General features: G+C 42.4%; 1 long non-coding RNA gene across 1 annotated transcript; it reads right to left on the bottom strand.

The window, feature by feature from the left end:
- Positions 1-930: 930 nt before the first annotated feature.
- Positions 931-23,087, bottom strand: LOC113633835 (uncharacterized). The gene is made up of 5 exons (XR_003438365.1): positions 22,648-23,087; positions 20,950-21,076; positions 5,547-5,720; positions 2,809-3,087; positions 931-2,432 (listed from the first exon to the last, which is right to left on the bottom strand). It is a non-coding gene; the product is annotated as an uncharacterized LOC113633835 (long non-coding RNA).
- Positions 23,088-23,405: the final 318 nt, after the last annotated feature.

Here is a 23,405-nt window from a genome sequence, read left to right as displayed (position 1 = left end):
GAAAAGTCTTCCTGAAGCAGTGTCACAAGCCACTGGAGAGGAATGTAGCAGACGAAAGAAAATTAGTCACTGTAGTAAAATCTTATGGAGAACAAAAACCAATAAAAACATCCAGGACCTGAGGAAAAGAACTAATTCCAAATTTACATAATTTTTTATGAGTACTTTGGACCCACGCTAGATGTATGTTTGCAAACTGCATTCTCACAATACCTCTATACGGAAGGGGATATTAAATTTACCTTAAAGTTGTGTAAACTGAGATTCATGGCAGGTAAGTGACTTCCCAAAGTTTATACTTGTGAGTTGAGAGTGAGTATTTCAACCCTGACTGGCCAACTCCCAGTGCCATGCCCAAAAGCAGGAATTCGTTTTTATGATGGTTGGAAATACAACTCAGGGGAAAAAAAATCCAGTTCTTTCATTGTCCTACTCTTTCCTGCCCTGAGATGCAACATTGTAACCCTTGTTAAACTCGAGCCAGGCAAGTGGATTCACCCTCTCTGGAGGTACAGTTGTTCCCGTTATCTGTGGATTTACTTTTTTCGGTTTCAGTTATCCATGGCTAACCTTGATCCAGAAATATTAAATGAAAAATTACAGAAATAAACAATCGATATGTAAATTTTGTGCCATTCTGAGTAGCTTAATGAAATCTCGTGCCATTCCACTCCATCCTGCCTGGGATCCCCAGCCATCACCATCATCTATCTGCTCCTGGCATCCAATCATCAACATCGACACAGTTCAATGATCCAGGATCACCCGAAACAGATGATCCTCCTTCTGAAGTATCATCAGAAGGTCGACAGGGGGCTTCCCTGGTAGCGCAGTGGTTGGGAGTCTGCCTGCCGATGCAGGGGACATGGGTTTGTGCCCCGGTCCGGAAGGATCCCACGTGCCGCGGAGCGGCTGGGCCCGTGAGCCATGGGCCGCTGAGCCTGCGCGTCCGGAGCCTGTGCTCCGCAACGGGAGAGGCCACAGCAGTGAGAGGCCCGCGTACCGCCAAAAAATTATAATAATAAAGAAGGTCAACAGTATCCTAACACTATGTCATAATGCCCACATCATTCACCTCACTTCTCATCATAGGCATTTTATCATCTCACAACATCACAAGAAGAAGGGTGAGTACCGTACAATAAGCTACTTTGAGAGAGAGAAAGAGGCCACATTTACATAACTTTTATTATGGTTCTGTTTTATTATTTGTTGTTGTTGTTAATCCCTTACTGTGCCTAATTGAGGAATTAAACTTTATCATAGGTATGTGTATAAAGGAAAAAACATGGTATGGTTCAGTACTATCTGTGGTTTCAGGGCAGCCACTGGGTTTCCTGGAATGTTATCCCCTGTGGATAAGGGCCAACTACTGTATTTGTAAAGACTAAAATCTCTTTTGCTCTCCCAGAATCTTTTAGACCTCCACTGTGGCATTAACATCAGTGGATGAACTCTGCATTAGCAGAGCTGACACAGAAAATGTTACAAAAATTTTAGTTGCACACCCACCTTTAGACAAGTTCCAGCCTCCCCTAGAGCCAATGAGAAGAATGATACATTGGTTCTTAGAAATGATTAAAAGAGAGGCCTAATGATATCTCTACTAATGACTCTGAATTTTACTTATGCAGTGTTGGCTTCTTTCCATTTCAGAATCTTGGATGAATGTCTAAACCCTGGTAATGCCTCAGAGCAAATGTTACCTAATCTCGAACTGAAGTTTATAAGAATTCAATGGAATCCTATCCGGCAGAGTATGAATTATTTTTATCTTCTGTTTTCCTTGAGTAGTGTGTCCTTGAACACTTAATCTCTCCAAGCCTCAGCTTCCTCACCTGCTAAATGGGGAGATCAATGGTCGTTCACTTATTATGCAGGGCTAACGAGAGCAACAAATGATCCCTTTGGTCTCATACTGGGTGTCGACCGCTTAATGGAAACAAATTCTAATCATGTTCCCTCCCCACTTCCCCATGCTCAGCAGCCTTTGCGAGTTGCCAGTTGCCCAGAGCAACCACTTGAGCTTGGTCCTCCAGACTTTTCACGAGCTGGCTTCTACCCCCTGCCTCTCCAGGCTCCACAGCACAACCTTCCTTCTCACCACAGTCAAAGATGCCATTCCTGAGACCCTTTACCGACTTTCACTTTGCATTGCTCTGTCCAGTCAGCTTCCTCTCTCTGAAAACCCCTTGCCCTTTCCTCTGTCTGCCTGGTGAAGTCAAGTTCATAATTGAAAACCCTACTCTCAAATGTTCCCCTAGAGAAACTTTCCCTGCCCCTCCCTGGCCAAGCCCTGAGCTCTATGGAACTTTGTCCATACCACCAGCCGCGACCAAAAGTGTTCTGGCCATACTCAAGGTTACCCCCTGGGATTAGCAGAATCACGATCCAGGTCTCTTGGCTCCCCTGCTCTCTTTCCACAGATGCTTCTGTGAAAAAAAATACAAAATTATTCTAGGAATTGTGGGAGACTCTGATGAATGCCCAAGACACTTATTCCATGTTTTACAGAGCTAATCTACCCAGTCATTCTAATAAAATTGTAGAAACGCAATTGACCAGATCCTATGACTCACCCACCGCTGGCTCTGGCTCCCTCAGATAAGGCAAAGAGAGCTGGGTACGGAGCTTATCCACATAATAAACCAGAACAAAAATGAACTCAGGGGCTGTAATTCCATCAAGGGTCTCTGATAGTGACAGAAACCCCCAGAGCAGGTTTCTGTGGTCACAGGAAAGACCACCTCCGTGAAATCATTAGTCCCTGCCATATTTGGCTTTGATTCTGACAGTGACAAGACTCACCAGATAAGCCCATTGGCTGCAGTAACAGATTGGGTTTGGGCAGCAAAGCTGTCCACAAATGAAGGATTCACTTTACGTCAATGAAAGCACATGAATCTCTGTTTAGTGGCACCTTGAGTCCACAACCTCGAAATAGAATTGCATCTCCTCCAACCAGAAAACCTTCCTGTATGCAAAAATTGAAATATATCAGGATGCATATAAGTCACAGGGAGAGAGCTTTGGCTGTTACATCCAACTAGCCATAAATTCTCATCAGGTATGGGATGCCAAGAGAATCTGTAGGCAAAGAGAAAGTGGGAACAAAGTGATGACTCTGCCTTAGAATAATAACATGGAGTCTTTTGCATAACATTGTACAACAATTATCTTGATAGATCCTCACAAAATCCATCAACGTAGGTGAGTAAGCAGCACAATTGTCCTCATTTCACACATAAGAAAAATGAGGCTCAAAGATTCTGAATGAATTTCCCAAAGTCACGCAGAGGAGAAGCTCAGGGCTAGAAACAGTCCCCAGTCTGACCCTTTTCCACTCCACTAAACAGCTTTCTACCCAGGGGCTTTCATGCACCATCAAATAGAGAAAATCAGAACCACTGAGCTTCTATAAAAGAAAATGGAAAGTACTACATTCCAAAGGAAACTGGTTGTTTCTGAAGCTATCAGGTGATAATATTTTGTATTATTAATAATAAATCCGGACTAGGTTTTCTCATCCAGACTTTTGGTCTTCACTCTCCATGGAATGTGTTTTACTAGGAAGAGAATAAAATGTATCTGGAAATGCATGGGATTTGGCATCAGATGTGGATCCAAACACCAGCTCTACTATTGACTAGCTGTGTGACTGAGGACACGTTAATTGCTTTGAATCTGAATTTCCTTATCATGAAAATAGGGATGATAATAGATTCATCAGAGAAATAGGGTAGGAAGTAAACAAAACAGCATGTGAAAAGTGCTCAACAGGGTGTACCTGGCACATAGTAAGTCCTCAAAAATGTCTGAATCTGGAGAAACAAACTCCTTCACCACATCACATCAGCTAATGATGAACAGAGCACTCACAAGCTCTTTTAAAGAGTGGCTTCAGGCAGTGCGGCCCCACCAGGGCACTGCTCTTTGCTCAGCGTCTCACATTTTGTGAAGCATGGGCACGTTCACGATTAGGGAATCAAATCATTGTCTTCAGATCTCTGTCATTGGGCGAGGAATTAAATCAGCCTTTTTATCCACCAGCAAAAGGGCAAGTCTTTCTTTTCTTTATTAATGGAGTTGCTGACTTATTAGTTCACATGGAACATGTCCTAAGCATCTGAAATAAACCCCAATACTGGGAAAGTGCTAGATGCCAGTTAAAATTTTGTGAGCACTGCTAAGTGCCAGTCTCTCTGTAAAGCACTTCCAGCCACATTGGCACATTTGAGCCTTGCAAGCATCCCTACAAGCAGATTCTCTCCATTTTACAAGTTAGGAAGTGGAGGCTCAGAGTCGCCCAAGGTCACACAGTACCTACAGTAGCTGAGCCAGGGTTCCACTTCTAATGTTCTTCCCCTTTCCTTTAGGACAAGGGGCTCACTGCCATACGGCTGCCAAGTCTCCATCAAAGTCAGCATCCAACAAAAAGTACCAAGAGTGAGCAGGGACAGATGAGAGTGAGAGAGGCCCCCATCACTGACTCACGACCAGGGGGAATCCGTGTCAGACCTTCATGCCCTCTGCCTCTTTACTTGTGAAATGGAACAGTACCTCACTTGGTTTAGATTTAAGTCAGTCTCAAATTACTAAGTGGCCTGATTCATTTCAGAATTTCGCCTGTGTAGTATGTTTCCCAGAAAGCCATTTGGAAGACTAGCCTTTCTTTAGGTTTGCTTTTTATTATTTTACTAAGAGAAAAATCTTCGTTGTTTTCACATTCACCCAAAATTTATGAAGTGAATGCTATGTGCCCGGCATTCTAACTAGGTTCTGGGGATAGAGAAGCCAACCAGAGAGACTCCATCTCTGCCCTCACGGAGCTGAGAGTCTACCGGGAAAGACTGGACTACTAACCACCCAACTGTAAAAGTGATTATATAATCAAAATTCTGATGACTGTCCCACAGGAGTTTAGAATGCAATGAGTGCTATCAAGGGACAGACCACAATCTCGGGGTCAAAGAGGGCTTCCTGAGAAAATGATGCTTCAAGGGAAAGCAGAAGGATGAGTACAAGTTGGCCAACTGAATGAGGGTAGTGGTACTCCAGGCAAAGGAAACAGCACTTGCAAAGTCATAGAGCCAAGAAGGAGCAGCTCTTCTTTGAGGAACTGAAAGGAGACCAGAGTGACTAAAGCACAGAGACCCAAAATGGAAGGAAAGGATATGAAAACCGGGCCAACAGAGGGACGGCATTGCTTTCAAAAGCACTCATCGGTAATGGCTTTAGTCATTGTGAACATACATACTCGGCCCCACGCACATGCTCTTGAATATAGCTGATACTTACAGATGTTAGACCTAAACAAACGAAGGGTTCAAATGATGAACTTTTTTTCTCCCTCTGTTCCTCTTCCACCTTCTATTCTTCTTGATCATGATCCTACTTTCTAAGTGTGGTAGGAAACAGAGAGACAACGAATTTCCTAAGAAACTGTAGGTGTTCAAAGGGTACAAAGTTCCAGTTATGAGATGAATAAGTTCTTAGGATGTAATATGCAGTGTGATGACTATAGGTAACAATACTGTGTTGCTTACTTGGAAGCTGGAAGAGAGTAGATCTTGAAAGTTCTCACCACGCACACCAAAAAAGGTAACGATTTGAGGTAATCTTATTGTAGTAATCACTTCACAATATACACACAGAGTGAGTCATCGCGTTGTGCACCTTAAACTTACACAATGTTTTATGTCAATTGCATCTCGATAAAGCTGAAAAAGAAAACAAAATTCAAAAACAGTGAAAAAAATCTGTTTTGCACAGCCTCATGGATGTCTCTAAGGGAACACGGTATAACCTTGAGCAAAAGCAATGCGTTTCAGGGAGTTTCCCTTTCTTCTGCAAAACTGGAGCGTTCAAACATCTCCGAGCACTTATAGGATTAAAGGGGGTGATGTACTGAGTGCAGTGACCGGCACAAATAGCTATGTGCTGAACGCCCCCTTCTTTCCTACCCACGTGAGGTAGGAAACAGGAAAGGTGCACTGGTTACGTGGGACTAACTGCCGTAACAAAGAAATTCTATGCACAATGGCTCAAACATGAGAGGAATTTACTTTCTGTTCACTCATGTCTAAAATGGGTGTTCCTGGCGGATGGCCAGATCTCTTCTGCACACAGTCCAGGGACCTTCATTCCCTCTCAAGTCTCCATCAGGTTCTTCTGCCTCAAGTTGGCAGAAAGGATAAAATGTGAAGGAGTACTGCCCACACATCATTCAGGCTTGAATATCAGGGCCCCGTTGCGTGGCCACACCTAACCGTAGGAAATCAAGACCCGCAGGATACCTGGGGGAGGAGAGGGAACGGGCGTAAGTGACTGGCCAGTCGTCTTGGCCACCCCACCAAGATGAGAGGGAGCTCTTTGTTACTAGCCTAAGTAAATTAGCGCACCTACAAGTAGGTACTACACACCTCCTTCCTGCAGCACTTCCTTGAAGGCTGGGGCAGGTGTGGCAATAGCAGTGAGTAGCGCCATTATGTTCCTCCCAACCTGGAGGCTCCTGAGAGCGTATTAGCAGCCTGGCTTCTCCCTCTCCTTATCTCCACAAGCACCCCGTCATCGGATTTGTTTGCTTTTCTCTCCTAAAATATGTGAAAATCCTTCCTTTTCCTGTGATTACCTCCACTGCCCTTTATCTTTACTCCCCTGATTCATGGCAACAGTTTCCTTACTTCATCTCTAGTCAGACTGGCTCCCGTCCATCTCATCGACTTCGGACTCCAGTCCACCCTCCTAGCCGGGGCCACCAAATGCAGTTGACACTGGCCTGCTTTAATCCTATTTGGCACATCGAAGTTTGCAGGATAACGTCCAAAGCCTCTAACCTGACAGCTGACAGGAAGCGGCCCTGCCTCCCATATAGCCTAATCCTTCTCTGAGTCCAGCCTTGTACCTACCTGTCCAGCACATTCTGTATGGTGTCCTGCGTACAGCCACCAGGCTGTTTCTCTCCTCCAAGGCCTCTTTGCTCCTGTTAACCTTCTACTGGTATGCATGTATTTAAAGTCCATCCCAGGCATCCCTAACTCCTGGAATCCCCCTGTGACCTTCACCTTGCTCCTCTGTGTTCTCAAGATACCCTTTGTATATATTTCTTGCTGAACTATCACTGTAGTGATAATGTTTATTGGTATTTCATCCACCCATCCCGCTATCCCTGAAACTCCAAGCAAGTCAACAATTTTGAGAGCCTTGAATGTCATTCTAAGGGCTTGGAAGTTAACCCTGGAATGTAAGAGGAATTGCTGAGGATTTTTGATAAAGGGAGCAATACAATATAATCAATATTTTAAGATAAATCTAGGGGGAGACCACAGGTAGATTATGGGAAGGACTAAATGGATGCAGGACTACTTGTATAGAAGGGAGAAGACCAATTCAACCAGATGTTATCTGTGTGACCTTGAGCACACCACCTCTCAGAGTCTTGTTTTATTTATGAACAAAGCGGAAATAATAAATCATGCCGAACCGTCTCACCAGGTCAATGTGAGGTCACTGCGGAATAATGTATACTAAAGTGCTTTATAAAGTCCAGTGAAATTATTAAGGCTAGTGGTTAAAATCCAAATAAATCCAAAGTGAGACATGCCTACCATGTCTTCAGTGTTGAATAGAGTCCCTTCTTGAAGTCAGATGCGTCCCCGGACTGCCCAGTATTCCCCTGTGCAATGCGAGGCTAAAATTACCCCTACTTGCCTGTCGCCCGTGAGCTGACTTCCAGTACCTGAAGGGTTGTCAGGCGAAAGAACGGGATTAACTCCATAGAGCTGTGTGACGGTTTCCAGGAGACAAATACTGACTCAACCTAAGGAAAACCTTTCTAACTGTCAGAGCCGCCCAAAGGCTGCCTGGGGCTGGGAGTGCAAGTGGGCCGTGAAACCCTTGAAATTAGAGATGATGAAAACAAAGCTGGGAGACCATGGAGGCAGAGTCCACACATCAGTGAGGTTTGGACTGGTCGGCTTCTAAATGTCCTTCCAATTCTAAAACCTCATTGTCTGCTGCCCCTGGGGACGCCTCTATAACTATGTGTGTTGCTCACATTGTCAGTTTATGACATGAGACAGTTGATTTGGAGTTTTCTCTCCTCCACTAGACTAGGGTCATCCAAGAGGCAAGGACTGAGCCTCCTCTAACTTGAGATTCTCAGTGCCCGCAGCAGCTTCCGGAGCACAGTAAACCCTCAGTAAGTGCTGGTGGAATGACTGGATGGACGAAGGAATTATGCTGGGGGTGTTGGGATGATGTCTTTAAGTTCCGGCTAAGATGAGTATTTCATAGTGAGGCTCGTGTGTGATGATGTTGGTCTAGATTGATACTTTCCAACTTGGAGTCTTTCAACTCCCAGAAGTCCTATTTTCAGTATTAAGAAAAAAGCTAATAAAAGTCTGGTGTTTGTCCATGTTACAGAGTGCCCCAAATTCGAAACCACCCAGTTTCTCTGCATTTAGCTGGGAATTTATCGACTTGGTGTGGTCACTCTTTATCTCCTATAGCAAACCATCACACCGGAACTTCAGACGTATCATCTCATTTAATCGTTTTGTGAAACCTGTATGTTAGGGCATGCTGTCTGTAGCTTATAGACAAGAAGATAGGGGCTCAGAAGGGTTTTGTGACTTGCTCAGTAATGGAGGTTTAGAGCGTCAGAGGCAGAATTTCGACCCAGTTCTGCCTGGCCTCTAAACTCACGCTCTCCCCACGTAATACTCGGCTTCGTTTCAGAGAAGGAGGCTTCTCTGATGTGTGTGTCTTTCACTGAGATGCTTCAGATGCGGGTCAGTCTTGGCCATTAGCATTTCCTTCCCTTTGGTGAGAACAATGGGTGTTCTCATCTTCCCTTCTGACCACTCAAAACCCCCTGAGTTGAATGAGAAGGCAGACCCACCAAATTATACCTGACCTCATAGATTTCCCACCTCACAAACCCCCCAACACCACAACCCCCGCTTCCAGCTGAATCTCCTTCTTACCCTCAGATGTTATTACATAGAAGAACATGCAGAGGTCTCCCAGGCCCTCTATTCCGGACCTTATATTTTTCTCGTGTTGACAACTTAATACATGTCCACACTTCCTTTTATGGGGAAAGATAAGACTCTGATGGTAATCAGAGCACCAGGGTAGGAAATGCCACATTCCTCCGTGTAAATATTTGACTAAGCTTTCTCCAGGCCATGCATCATTATGCCGAGCCCCCAGAAAAACTTCAGGTCCACAGATCTGCAGGTGAGATACCTTGGCAATGAATTATGAGAGGGCTTGTTTAAAAACCACGGCCAGAGCAATGTATTTCTGGAAGGGGTAAGGAGGCCTGCTCTACGTGACCAAAAGCTGTTCTGAGAAAGCCAAGAATAGAGGCTGGGTCTCAGCTGGGCTGGAGTTCCTCCTTCAGTCAACTAATCCCTGAAAAGAGGGACCTGTTTGGATGGTTTTTAAAGAAAGAAATGACTGCAACTATGTTGCTAATGTCCATGTAAGTGAAAAATCGGAAGCAACCTGAAGGTCGATAAAGAATTACTTACATCCACCAATGCAGTAGGCAAACAATAATAAAAGTATTGATAATCATAGCTAACATGTATTGATTGCTGACAACATGCCATTATAGGTTCTTCTCATTTAATCCTCACAACATTCTCCTAAGGTCTCTTAAAGTGTTCATTATGCCATTTTACAACTGAGGCAGAGAGAGGTTGAGGAACTTGGCCAGGGTTGCACAGTAAGCAAGTGATGGAGCAGAAGACTACACAGACGTCGGAAATTCTATTATAAACGAATATTTGTTGACTTTAAAATATGCTCATGATATTAAAGGGAAAAATGCAGTTTCCCAAATTGTGTGATTCCATTTTTTTAATTATGAGAAATGGAGAACCATGGCTACTATTAAAACACAAACACACACACACACACACACCAGAAAATAAAAAGTGAGGAAACTGGAAATGTAGAGAAATTGGAACTGTTGGTGGGAATGTAAAATGGTGCAGCTGCTGTGAGAAACAGTATAGGGATTCCTCAGAAATATAAAAATGCAATTATAAATTTTTTGATCTTTACATCTGGAAACTATATATTGTTGCTGCAATAATTTCTTCTTATATTTGAGACCAGATGTGTTGGTCCTAAAGGATGAAAACATTGCCATCAACATGCTGTCCATCTTCATGGAGGCTCTGGACAATAATCTATTTTTGACCTTATAAAGGTAGACATTACTCACACCCTAATTGTGCCCTGAAGAGCATATCTTGTGCACCTAGTCATCAGAGGCCAAACTCTTCTATTGCAGGCATTCAAAAAATGGCTTTCCCTATTTTTCCTTTTGTTGCCTGTGCTTTTGATGTCCCACTTTTTTTTCCTAATGGCCAACCAATTCTAAAGTTCAGCTTTCATGAACATCATTGAAATAAACACTTCTGTGACAGGTTGTGGCTCATTGCAAAGCTGTTGTGAACAATTCCACTTTTGGGTATATACCCAAGAGAATTGAAAGCAGGATCTCAAAGAGATATTTGTATATCTCATAGCAGCACTGTTCACAATAGCTCAAAGGTAGAAGCAGCCCTAGTGTCCATCCGTGGATGAAGTGGTCTATACCTACACTAGAATATTACTCAGCCTTAAGAAAGAAGACATTCTGATACAACGTGGATGAACCTTGAGGATATTATGCTAAGTGAAATAAGCCAGTCACAAAAAGACAAATGCTTTATGATTCCACTTATACGAGGCATCTAAAGTAGTCAAATACACAGAAACAGAAAGTAGAATGGTAGCTGCCAGAGCCTGGGAGGAGGGGGCATAGAGAGTTATTGTATAATGGGTTCAGAGTTTCAGTTTTGCAAGATGAAAAGAGTTCTGGAGATTAGTTACAGAACAATGTGAATACACTTAACACTAACGAACTATACAGCTAAAAATGTACCTGTGGTTAAGGTTCTTGAAAAATACCCCCATAACGAGAGAAAAGCAGTGAGGGAGAGTGGAAGCTGGAATACAAGGAAAGGAATCAGTTGTCTGCAGAGGAACAGCGTTCACCATGGCTTCTGCAGGTACCAAACAGGCAGGCTTTGTGCACTCCTCAAATTAGGCCCATATGCTCAGGTGCTCAGCCTTTGTGAGTGAGGGGCTTACAAGGGGCCTGAATAACCGGAAACAGGGGGTCTTCCTCCATTAACGTGCGTGGATGGCAGGAGTAGGGAGTCAGAACTGTAATTCTGAGCAGAAAAATACATTGCCTGAGTGAGCGTCTACAAAGAAGGTTGAAGGTCTTAGAATCCAACTGGAGGCGGAAAAAGTTTGCCTGCCCCTGCTTTAGGGTGTATGTGGTATTTTATCTGAGGCTGATTGACGCCTGTCATTTTCCTCCCCAGATCTCCAAGATGAAGTGGTGTAAAATGGCAAGAACAGCTGAAAGAAGGAGGACCTCATATTCTAAAGCAGACTGGGGATCATCTTTCACCAAATTCCTTCCACCTTTCTTTATGCTAGTGAGTGGTGTCAAGTTCTGCAAAACCAGAGTAATGTGGTTGTCAAGTGGCAGGCGGTTGGGAAACTTATTGGTTTTCCACTGGTAGATAAATTTGTTGTATCCTAAACACAGAAAAAAACCAACATTCTAAGAGGCCAATCACGAAGAGTCACAGTGTATCTGAGTGGTTAACCCTGTGATACTGAAATGACTCACCGGGGTCTGTGAACTTACTACTATTGATTTCACGGGTTTAGGTCCCCATTCCATATTCATGATACTCTGTTAATTCTACAAATACTGCTGAAAACTTCCATGCCAGCGTTAGCTGCGGAGGCTCTTGATTTGCCCTCACATTTTTAAAAATATTTTTTTGGCCACACCATGGGGCTTGCGGGATCTTAGTTTCCTGACCAGGGATGAACCTGTGCCCCCTGCGGTGGAAGCGCAGTCTTAACCACTGGACCGCCAGGGAAGTCCCACCCTCACATTTTTTTTTTTAACAAATTAAAATTTTTTTATTTGGTTAACATGAAGAGAGGGAAACATCTGAATGTCTTTTCTATCATGAATATATATATATTTTTTAACTTTTTATTTTATAGTGGAGTATAGTTGATGAACAATATTGTGTTAGTTTCAGGTGTACAGCAAAGTGATTCAGTTATACACATACATGTATCTATTCTTTGACAAGTTCTTTGCCCAATTAGGTTTTTTGGGGTTTTTTAAGAGCCTTTGGCTTGTCTCAGCAGCTGAAGATGCTGTGAACGTTTCTGCGTTACTCCACAGTCCGTGGACTCAACCTCCGAGCTGTTGATTTGTGTCAAAGGTGCTAAAGAACTGTCAAGAAGAGAGTGCTTAGCTCGGTCTGGTGTTTCTAAGCTTGAAATGGAAGATGGGAGGCTTTCTGGGTATTTCAAGAAGAAAGCGACTTAGTACAGGGAATTAAAAGTTTGAACAGTTGTGGTACGGGTTAGAGTCATGTCAGTAGGGAAATCTTCAAGGGCTGGAATCCAGGAAGCTGCTACCCCCGCAATCCAGGCAGTAGTGCTGAACTGGTGAATTCTCAAGAAAATGACTGGGAGGAAGCCATTGGCAACATCCCGCACGTACTGACACCTACTCTTTGACAGCTGCTGCAGCAGATAAGAACTTCTCCTTCTCGGCCTTCAAAACACCATCCCAGCACCTCTCCTTAGCAGAATCTAACCCTAACCCCTGCCGGCAAAATTCTAGGGAATGTGCTTCCAGGCTAGCTTCTCCCATGCAGAGGAGAATGTAGAAGGAATCAGGGAACTAGGTGGGGTTGATATTAAATAACCCAGCTTTGGGGGAGATTCAGGAAGACTTCCTAGAGAATACAGTACCAGAGACCGGGTTTTGAAAGACCAAGGTTGGCCAAGGCCTGGCCTTGGTCAATGATTCATCAAAGGAGTTTCCCTTTCTAGGCTGCAAGAGCCTGAATTAGGGAAGTACCATCTTCCCAAGAAGCGCTCGTCTTTTGCAACCAAAAGAATAGGTAGCTATAAATAGCCTGAGTTTCTCACCATTCTGTGTTCAAAATGGATAACTGCAAACAACTTCCTTCTAGAGGAAAAGATTTAGGAATGATAATTAATGCATCAAACAGCAATACCTTCCTCATTGGAAATGTAAGTGGGGGAGGATTTCTCTCAGAACATGTTTCATAGGCAGTTTGGAGTTGTGTCAAGAGAAAGAAACTGTCAACTACGGTGGCCGTCAGTGCAAGGCACAGAGTGAGATCCTAGCCTCTCCACCTTGACCTTGTCCTCCATCTCCCTGGTAGCCCCCTCCTAACCCTCCCAGAGACACATCAGAACTCTCCAGATCACCAGCCCACTGACTGCCCATCTTTCCCTCAAAGTTTAGATTGACAGAAATATTGAAGTGCTGGGAAGGTAAAGGTATGCATCAATTAAACACCTACACTTTCCCTTGCTACATTAGATGCGTTATGTACCTAATGTGTTGAAATCCTCTAAGGGACCTCTGAGAGAAACCTATTGCCCTCGCTTTCCAGATGAGGAAGCAAAGATCAAGAAAGGTAAAAATAATATTTCTGAGGTCACACAGCCACTGCTCTCCTCCAGAGAAAAGAGTGAGACCCTCATTCTTCTACTATAAGTGAATCCTGAGCTCCATGGAGTGTTCCTGGGTCACACGGAGGTTGAAACATCCTTACAGCTTTGCAAGACTATGGAGAAGCTTGAGCTCATCCCTTGTCCTTCCCCTCCTTCCCCCTTCATCCCAGGAAAACGTGGGACAGCCAGATCTCAACATTGTCAGTGACATTAGCCACAGTAGGGTTCCACTTCCACCCTAAGCTCTCTCTGTATCATTTTCCCAAAGACATGAAAAAAAGAGAGGGCTCCTTTGAGACTAGAGCCCATGTAGATATTCAAAATTTCAGGTCACATTCGTCTCAGGGAATTTAATTTTTTGTTAGCTTCTTTATCTTCTACTGTTTCTTTATGAATCAAGTAAATACTTATCTGAGTTAGGAAAAATAGAAGATACATGTACACCTAAAGAAAACTAAAATCTATAAACACATTACAAGGATGAAATCACAGGTCCTCTGTAAGACAATAAGTTCAGCACTTTACTTTTCTTTTCCACACACCATCTCATGTACTTCCCAGTCTTTTTAAATAATTCTTTGAAGTTTTGGGATCCAGCTCATAGTTATGACACTATTATTTTATATATTATAAGCATTCTGCATCCTGAATGAACTTCAGGCTTTAATTCCTTTTTATAACCATAATGGTGACATTGAAATTTATCTCTTCTTTAATTGTTATCACTGCTCACTGTGAGTCCTTCTATATGGTGACCATCTAATTCTGAGCTCTTGTGTTTCATTACTCAGTTTGCAAATGTGTCTTAAAGAAGTTTTTCAAGGAGGGACTGCAGATAATATATTTTGTCTCCTTTGCACATCCAGTGATATCATCCCATTCACTGCACACGTGAATGTTCACTGGAACATATATGGAACATTCCTGGATCACATCCTTTGCTTCTTGAAACTCTATAGATGCTACCAAATTATCTTCTGTCATTTAGTGTGCTGGAAAGAAGACGAAGGCTAGGTTAATTTTTATTAATATGAAACAACCCCATTGTTTCACCTCTGCCTATTTACGGGATTTTGTATGTATCTCGGGAGGCTAATCCTCTCACGCCAGGCTACATAGATTTGAGGCTCTTATTTGGGGTTTTCTTGAATCAGGGCTACTTGTTCCTGCCTCCCATGAGCCTTCTGCGCCTTTAGCTCAGCAATGCTAACTGGTGTCACACAGCTCTACATTTTCTGGCCAGCATTTCTGAAATCTCACTTATTGTTACTCTCGTCCTTTCAACCCTTTGTCTCCTTTTCCCTAAATTCTGAGGGACTTTCTCAGATATGTCCTCCACACCCGTGGTAAACCTTCACACAGCAGGAAATGGCGATACTGCCCATTGAGCACATATATTTTTCTTGCTTTCTCCCATCATGATTCCTCCATCTAATTGCTTTGCCTTTTTCCCCTCTAGATCTTTCCTCCAGACATTCTGCTTCCATTTCAGAGAGACCTTCATGCAGTATGTGGGAGTACCATACAGTTTTCTGAAATGACCATCTGGATTCTGTGATAAATTGTTCTCAGTATTTCTCTACCTTATTCCTCCCGCCCACCTTTTTGGGGGGCAAGATTTTTCATTGTCCCCTTCTTTGTATTGATAATGATATTGTTTGTTTTACTCATCCTTGGACAGGACAAGGTTGGTTTGTCAGTGTTTGTTAAAGCCAGGAAGAGTGATTTGCTCCATGCATGCCCTAAGGGTCAAATTCTCTTCTCCAGTTCACAATTTCTGCTCACAGATTTCAGTGCACTCCTTGCTTAACAGCTGGCTCTCCCCTGGGATGCCGTGCATTGAATATGCTTCCCTCTTGCTCAGATCTCAGCCCAGCCTCTGCTTCTCAGAGACAATGCAGGATGGGACCAGCCCAGCCCCTGCCAGGTAGAAGCCACCAGAGACTTCATGCCTTGTCAGCTACTTCACAGCTTTGGCAGGGTCACTTGCCTCCCCACACTGCTTCAGTCTCTCCCTATTTTCTGTTCAGGCTTTCCTGTGATTCCCAGCATCTGGCTGGACTGGGAGAAATGGGAGAAGAGGGGGAGATAATACTATTTTCAAGGACAACTCCTGAGAAGGGGAATTTTCTCATGAAGGAAAGCAAGAGCATGCCATATGCTGGAGTCGAGGTAGCTGATCCTCAGTCCAGATCCATCTACCCCATGATGACCGTGAACCATTCTAGCTTCTGTCATCAGGCTGTACATTCAGTCTTAGCGTTCCATCTCATCTACGATTTTCACAAGAAGAGCTGAACGGCTTAGCTTCCGGACCCACCAGACAGCTATCATTTGGAACCGGAAGTCAGCAGGTAGTTTACTTCAATCTTTTTCCATTTCCAAGCAGCTATTCATTCAAAGGGTCAAAAATATGTATAAGCCCAAAACTGAGGTCCGTGGGGGCCTGTCCTTGTCTCCTCTACACAGTCTGGGTGAAAACTTGGCAGAGCAAGAGAAAAAAGGTGACAAAATTTTAGTTCAGTTTGGATTCGTTTATTTTATTTTGTAAATTTTCTTCACAGAATCTTTCAAACTGCAAGTTTAGTTTTCACTCAACATCTCAGCCTCTGTAGGCTGTCCCAGTGGAGGGCTCTCCACTACTCTGCTGAGTGCCCCAGGCCGGGTCGGTGAAGTCCCTTTTCTCATAGCCAGTCATACAACCTCCAGAAGCGCTTTCTCACTTAGAGGCCCGCATGCTTCTTCCTGGGCAAGGTGGCTGAACTGGAGCCCCAGAGCCAGGGTCTGTTCTTAGAGAAGGGGGATGGAATTCCCAGTTACCTGCTGTACACAAAAGCATCTTTAGGAAAGATCCCATTGAAATCCTGACATCCGAGCCAAGCTTTGAGGAATCTAAGGTGAAGCCATGAGGCTCTCTGGGAAAGAGGGTTCTAGGCAGGGAGAACCACTGCTGGGAGCTTCTTAAGGAAGATGTGGGCCTGGCACACTTGAAGCTCAGCAAGGAAGCCAGTGTGGCTTAAGCCCAGGGAGCCAAGGGTTGGGATGGGGGTACCGGGGGCATCACGCTGACGGCCCAGTAAAAACTGGAGGACTATGGCTTTGAGTGAGTGAGACGGGAGCCTTGGGAGGATTTTGGGCAGGGGCGTAACACGATATGACAAATAACACTAAACAAGAGTTATCACACTTGCAATGAAAATAAAATACTGGTGAGGCACAGAGGACTCAACAGAAACAGGAAGAGCCACTGGGGACCAGCTTTTTCTGTGGCTTCATGCTGAGATGGTGGGATGAACAGGAGACACACCTAAATGGCCGGTGGAAGGCCCCAGAACAGGATACTTTGTGGGACCCTAGAAGAAAACCCATGTCAGGTCAACCAGAAGCTTCAGCCAAGCTCTCAGCCCATGCCCTGCATCCTCTGATTCCAGAAGAGTGTTCAGAAAGAAACATTCAGCCTGATCAATTTAACTAAAAGTAACAAGGCAAGACCACCTGATCAAAGACAAAGCCAAAAAGGAATAATAGTATCTTTCCACATTGGATCAGAGCAAAGAGAAGATCTGGGCAGAGCTCTCCATGTTAAGCGTGAGAAAAAAGGGAAGAAAATGGCATTTCAACTATGCAAGCATTCTAGAACACAAAAGGGAAAGGAAAGACAATCTGCAAAAGAACAATAAAAAACGCAGTATGGAGTCATTTATACAAGACTCAAAAACAAGATGATGAAGCAATATGCTGGGTTGAAAAGGCAGATTACCAGGTTAAGGAAACAATTGCAGGTCAAAGCAGCATCCTTATGGATCAAACAAATAAATGTAAACCGTGGAGAACAGACTAGGCACAACTAAAAATTCAAACAATGACAAAAAGAAAAGGCTTTAGCACCTCACAGTGAATGCAAAGGAAAAAGATAAACGAACTAATCAGTTACAGATGATGATAAATAGACTTCAAAGTTGGCCACATAAAGAATCATTTATATTTTTTAAGGAGAGCAACTAACAAATGGGAGAGTGTTTCAGAGATGTCATTTCATATATATTTGTGATACTAGAAGAATACTAAATCTGCAAATCATAAGAAATTAATATACTAGAAAAAAACAGTACAATTTACAAGGAGGCACTGAACTTATCCTGATCAACATTATCTACAGAGGAAGACTTTATCCAGACAGATAAAAAGGGAGTGAGGTGGGATCCAGCTGGCCTCAGACTTCACCACAGCAACATTCTTCGAGAAGAAATCAGATTTATGTCCCAAAGCCCTGACTAAAGGCAAATGTAACTCAAGAATATTAAAACTGAAGACATTCGGAAACATGAAAGAACTCAGAAACTATATGAGCCCTCTTGCAAAATATACTGGAAGACTAATCCAATCGCAAGATGAATTTATTAAAACACACACCTCTAGAGTGAAGAAGTTATAGTTCAAAGAACTAGTTATGGGGATCACATTCATTTAAATAAGGTTAAACAACAGCACAACAGCAAAATTTTTGATTGGTGAACACAATGTGTTATCAATCATTTTAACTTTAAAATTGTAAAAGTAACAAAACTCAGGACTAAAGAAAGGAGGTGGGAGAAAGTCAGAGGATGAATCACTTATCTTTTTCTATTTTATTGAAGTATAATTGATGTACAATATTATAGAAGTTACAAGTGTATAATACAGTGATTCATAATTTTTAAAGGTTATACTCCATTTATAGTTACTAGAAAATATTAGCTATATTCCCTGTGTCGTACAACATATCCTTGAAGCTTATTTTATACATAATAGTTTGTACCTTTTAATTCATTACCCCTCTATTACCCCACCCCTTTCCCTCTCCCCACTGGTAACCACTAGTTTGTTCTCAATATCTGCGAGTCTGCTTCTTTTTTGTTATATTCACTAGTTTGTTGTATTTTTTAGATTCCACATAAGTGATATTATACAGTATTTGTCTTTCTCTGTCTGACTTTTCACTTAGCATAATGCCCTCCAAGTCTATCCATGTTGCTGCAAATGGCAAAATTTCGTTCTTTTTTATTGCTGAGTAGTATTCCAGTGTGTGTGTGTGTGTGTGTGTGTGTGTGTGTGTGTGTGTGTATGTGTATGAATGTATATCTCACATCTTCTTCATCTGTTATGGACACTTGGGTTGCTTCCATTTCTTGGCAATTGTAAATAGTGCTGCTATGAACATTGGGGTACATGCATCTTTTTGAATTAGCATTTTTGGTTTTTTTCAGATATATACTCAGGAGTGGAACTGCCAGGGAGAAAATATTTGCAAGTAATATGACTGATAAGGGGTTACTGTCCAAAATACATAAACAGCTCATACAACTTAACATAAAAAAAACAAACAACCCGATTAAAAAATGGGCAGAAGACTTGAATAGACATTTTTCCAAAGAGGGAATGCAGATGGCCAAGAGGCACATGAAGAAATGCTCAACATCAGTAATCATCAGGCAAATGCAAATAGAAACCACAATAAAATGTCACCTCACACCTGTCAAATGGCTATCATCAAAATGAACACACATAGCAAATGTTGGTGAGAATGTGGAGAAAAGGAAACACTCGTACACTGTCAGTGGGAGTGTAAGTTAGTGCAGCCACTGTGGAAAACAGTGTGGAGGTTTCTCAAAAAACACTTTATCTTTTACAGTAGGAGGTTATTTTTAATTAGTATTGCCTGAAAAATTGGAAGATGTATATTAAAAGAGAAAAATGAAACATTTGATCTCATCAAGTTTTTACTTAACCCTACTTAGAGAGATATTTGAGGAAATACTATCACTGGCAATGGAGGAAAAAAGAAACATGATCTAAATTTCAGCAGTTTCTTCAGTTTCACTTCAGTTCATTTTTCTTTAGTTACAATCAAGTGTAATTACACAACGTTTTTATTTTAAAAAGCATTATGATCTCTAACTAGTTAGCTAGCTTTTTATCTACCTAACTAGCCTTCCGTTCTTCCAACCCATCCATATATGCACAGGGATGTTTGGAATGATGTCCACCAGAGTTAATGTTGGTTATTTCTTGCTGGTGGAATTCTGAAGTGATTTGCTGATTTCTTCTTCATACTTAAAAAAAATATTCTTTAAAATTATTTTATTATGAACATTTATCATTTAATAAGAAATAAAGTTGTGATATTTTAAAATACACATGTTGGGAATTCCCTGGCAGTCCAGTGGTTACGACTCTGTGCTTCCACTTCAGGGACACAGGACTAAGGTCCTGCATGCTGCACAGTGTGGCCAAAAAATATTATAATAATAAAATAAACTAAATATGTTTACTTAAGTCTTATATAGTAATAAGTCAATATTTGATGGTGTTCTGAAATCAGAATTATTACTCAAGAGTAACTGATGTATTGAGGGTTTGCTATATATGCTGAACACACTGTAAACGGGCCTCATATAGACAATGCTATTTTTTTTAAACCTCACAACTTCATGAGCATGTCCCCATTTTAAAGATGAGGAAACTAAATCTCATATATGTTAAGTGATGACATCACTCACTTCCAATCAGCTGAAAAGGAGCTCAAATCCATGTTCTTAATTCCAAGTCCACTCATTCCTTTATCAATTTTGTACAGAGGCCCCACTCTGTCCCACATATTATATACGCTCCACTATGGCACAATCCCTAGACTTCTTCCCGAGGACAAAGTTAAGCTTTTCCTCTTTAGACAGTTAAAGAAAAGTGCATAAGAAAGATTTTACAAAAGAAAGATTCAGAGACCCTGATTCCTAAACCATCCTGAAATGGTACCCTCTATTAGCTTGCCTTTTATCTTCTCTTCTCTTTTATATTCTCTTTGGAGATGATATCGTGACTGATTTTACATATACCTTGCAGATTTATTTTATTTAAAATATAAAATACACTGAAATTGGGACCAGGGTGTTTGTGTATGATTCTTTCAGGTGCACGTGGATACCTTGCGTACTTTCTGTATGTGGCTATATTTCACAATTTAAAAAAAAAAAAAGAATTTTACAGCCTGTTAGCAAGGTTTATCAGCTTGTTTCACTCAATAAATTAAATATTGACCTGTGATAAATAGTAAAACATAGATGATCAACCATATTTAGATAAATGTCTATAGGACAGTGTATTATTTACCTATTGCAATATATACAAAATACCCCCCAAATTACCACTTTAAGCCAGCAAACATTTGTTTATCCCACAGCCGCTGGGTCAGGGCACCAAGCGCAGCTGAGCTGGCTGCCTCTGCTCGCTCTTTCTCACACACAAAAGCCAGAATTCGTGTGTTGATGGGGCAGCCATCATCAAGCTCGACGGGAGAGGAGTTGCTTCAAAACTCACCCATCTGGCTATTGGCAGGCCTCAGGCCTTTGCTGGCTGTGGATCAGAGTCACCAGTTACTTAACCACAGGGATTTCTCGATAGGTCTGCTCACAGTACGCAGTTTGCTTCTCCCCAAATGAGCGATCTCAGAGAGAAGAAGAAAAGGAGACTCAATATGAAAGCTGCAGTCTTTTTATAACCTCATCTCAGAAGTTATGTTCAATTGCTTCTGCTTTATTCTGTTCATTAGAAGTGAGTTACTAGATCTAGCCCTCACTCAACAGGAGGGGAGTACACAAGGGAGTGAATGGCTGGAGGTGGGGGTCAAGCTAGAGGCTGTTTACCATAGGCAGAGACAAAAAAGCCATGTACAAAAATGGTAACAGTAGCTGCCTCTAGTAGTGGATCGGAACTATGGGTGCTCTTAATATTATTTTTATTGTTCGCCTTCTTTTCTAAATTATCAATGGTGCAGAGGTAGACATGGTTGAAAGCATGGGCTCTGTATTTAAATTCTGCTTCTGTCATTCACCACCTGGATAAGACAGAGCCTTACTAAGACTCAGTTTCCCCCGTGCCTACTTCTCATGTTCTTGTGCAGATCAACGTAATCTGTCTGAAAAGCACTCACAAGTAGCACATTTTAAGAGCTCATTAAATGTGGGCATTTATCACTGATGAGTATATAATTTTTGAAATATGAAGAAGAAGGTGGGTAGAAGTTATAATAATACAAAAAATTATTATTCCATTTATGCTTACACTTATTTTCATTAGCAGGGGAGGGATACGAACACATAAAACACAGGAAAAGTGAGAGCAGATAGTATAAGCAAATGCTAAATTATGTAGATCAAACCACAAGTGAAGTCATTAAAAATAAAGGGAAAATGGAAGATGGAGCAATTGTGGAGAGGAATGCATTTCAGAAGAGGCAGGGCAGGCTGTGGAGAGGCTGATGGGCAGGATTAGAGGATCTGAAATTCTGGTCAGTTCCTCATTTACTGAGTGCCTCCTCCATGCCAGCCACTGAAGATGCAGCACTGAATAAGGCAGAATGTCTTCAGAAAACTCACAGTCTAGAAGGCAAGGACATCAATAAGAGATCCTTTCAAAGTATTTGGTGACTTCAGAAAGAGAAATAAGCATTTAATCAACAGCTATTTATTGAGCAACTACTATGTGCAGGCATTATAGGAGATACCAAAACCCACTGTCCCCAAAGAGCTCATTGCATAGTTCAGGAGATGGACAATTAAACAGGCAATCTCAAGGCAACGTAACAAATGCTGAAATGAGAACAGCATCCTTTTTTAAAGAGATTACATGACATGGAAGAGCAGAGGAGTGGTTCAGGGAGTCAAGGAAGGTCACATATAAGCTGAGACTATGTTAGCCAAGCCAAGCATTTAAAGAGAGAGTTCTAATTGAAGGAACATCCTAAGCACAGGGTTCTGAGACAGCGCAGAGAAAGATGACATAACTGGGAGACAAAAGGCTGGCAGGCTTAGGCAGGTTAATCAAGGCCAGATCATGGAGTATTCAGAACTGCAGACAACAGAAAATAGAGTGCACGCTTAAAATTTGCAGAGAGCAATGACATCGTGGAGGCTCTATTTAAGGAGGAACTTGTGTTTCCCTCAGAGGAAGTGTGGATAAGTGGTGAGCTCAGAGTCTGGAGAGGAGGTGACCTTTGACCTCAGAGGTTCATTTCACCTGGAGTGTTCCTCTCAGGATGACTTCCTTAAATTCCAATGACATCTGATCTGGAAGTCCATTGTAACTCCGTCTAAGCTCTGCAGAACCACATGATGCTTGAAGAAACAAGTAGTCTCACGCGTCGCAGACAGTGCCGGAAAGAATGACAGAGAAGAGAGAGCTTTCAAAACAAATAAAAACACACCAGGACTCAGCTGGGGTCTTTGTGGAAGGCATATGCAATGGGGGACGTGCCTGCAAAAGCAGAATAGAGCCAGAAACAGGATGGGAGAAGTTCTTAGTTCCCACCATAGTGGGACAGCCATCTGATTTTACTATTCTGGAGCAGGGTGACATTGGGCTAATCCCCTAATCTTTTTTTTTTTAAATTTATTTATTCATTTATTTATTTTTGGCTGTGTTGGGTCTTCGTTTCTGCGCGAGGGCTCTCTCTAGTTGCGGCAAGCGGGGGCTACTCTTCATCGCGGTGCGCAGGCCTCTCACTGTCGCGGCCTCTCTTGCTGCGGAGCACAGGCTCCAGACGCACAGAGCTCAGTATTTGTGGCTCACGGGCCCAGTTGCTCCGTGGCACGTGGGATCTTCCCAGACCAGGGCTTGAACCCGTGTCCCCTGTATTGGCAGGCAGACTCTCAACCACTGCGCCACCAGGGAAGCCCTCCCCTAATCTTTTTGACCCAAGTTTCATGTCTGTAAAAGATAATAACCTCTATTTCAAAGGACTGCTGGAGGGATAAAATGAGATTATCTCTATGAAA

Source organism: Aethalodelphis obliquidens, unplaced genomic scaffold, assembly GCF_003676395.1.
Source record: "Aethalodelphis obliquidens isolate GAN/ISIS:26980383/991018 unplaced genomic scaffold, ASM367639v1 scaffold41, whole genome shotgun sequence".
NCBI classification, from domain to species: Eukaryota; Metazoa; Chordata; class Mammalia; order Artiodactyla; family Delphinidae; genus Aethalodelphis; species Aethalodelphis obliquidens.
Note: the sequence above shows the minus strand (reverse complement) of the source record. Positions and strands in the feature narration are given on the sequence as shown.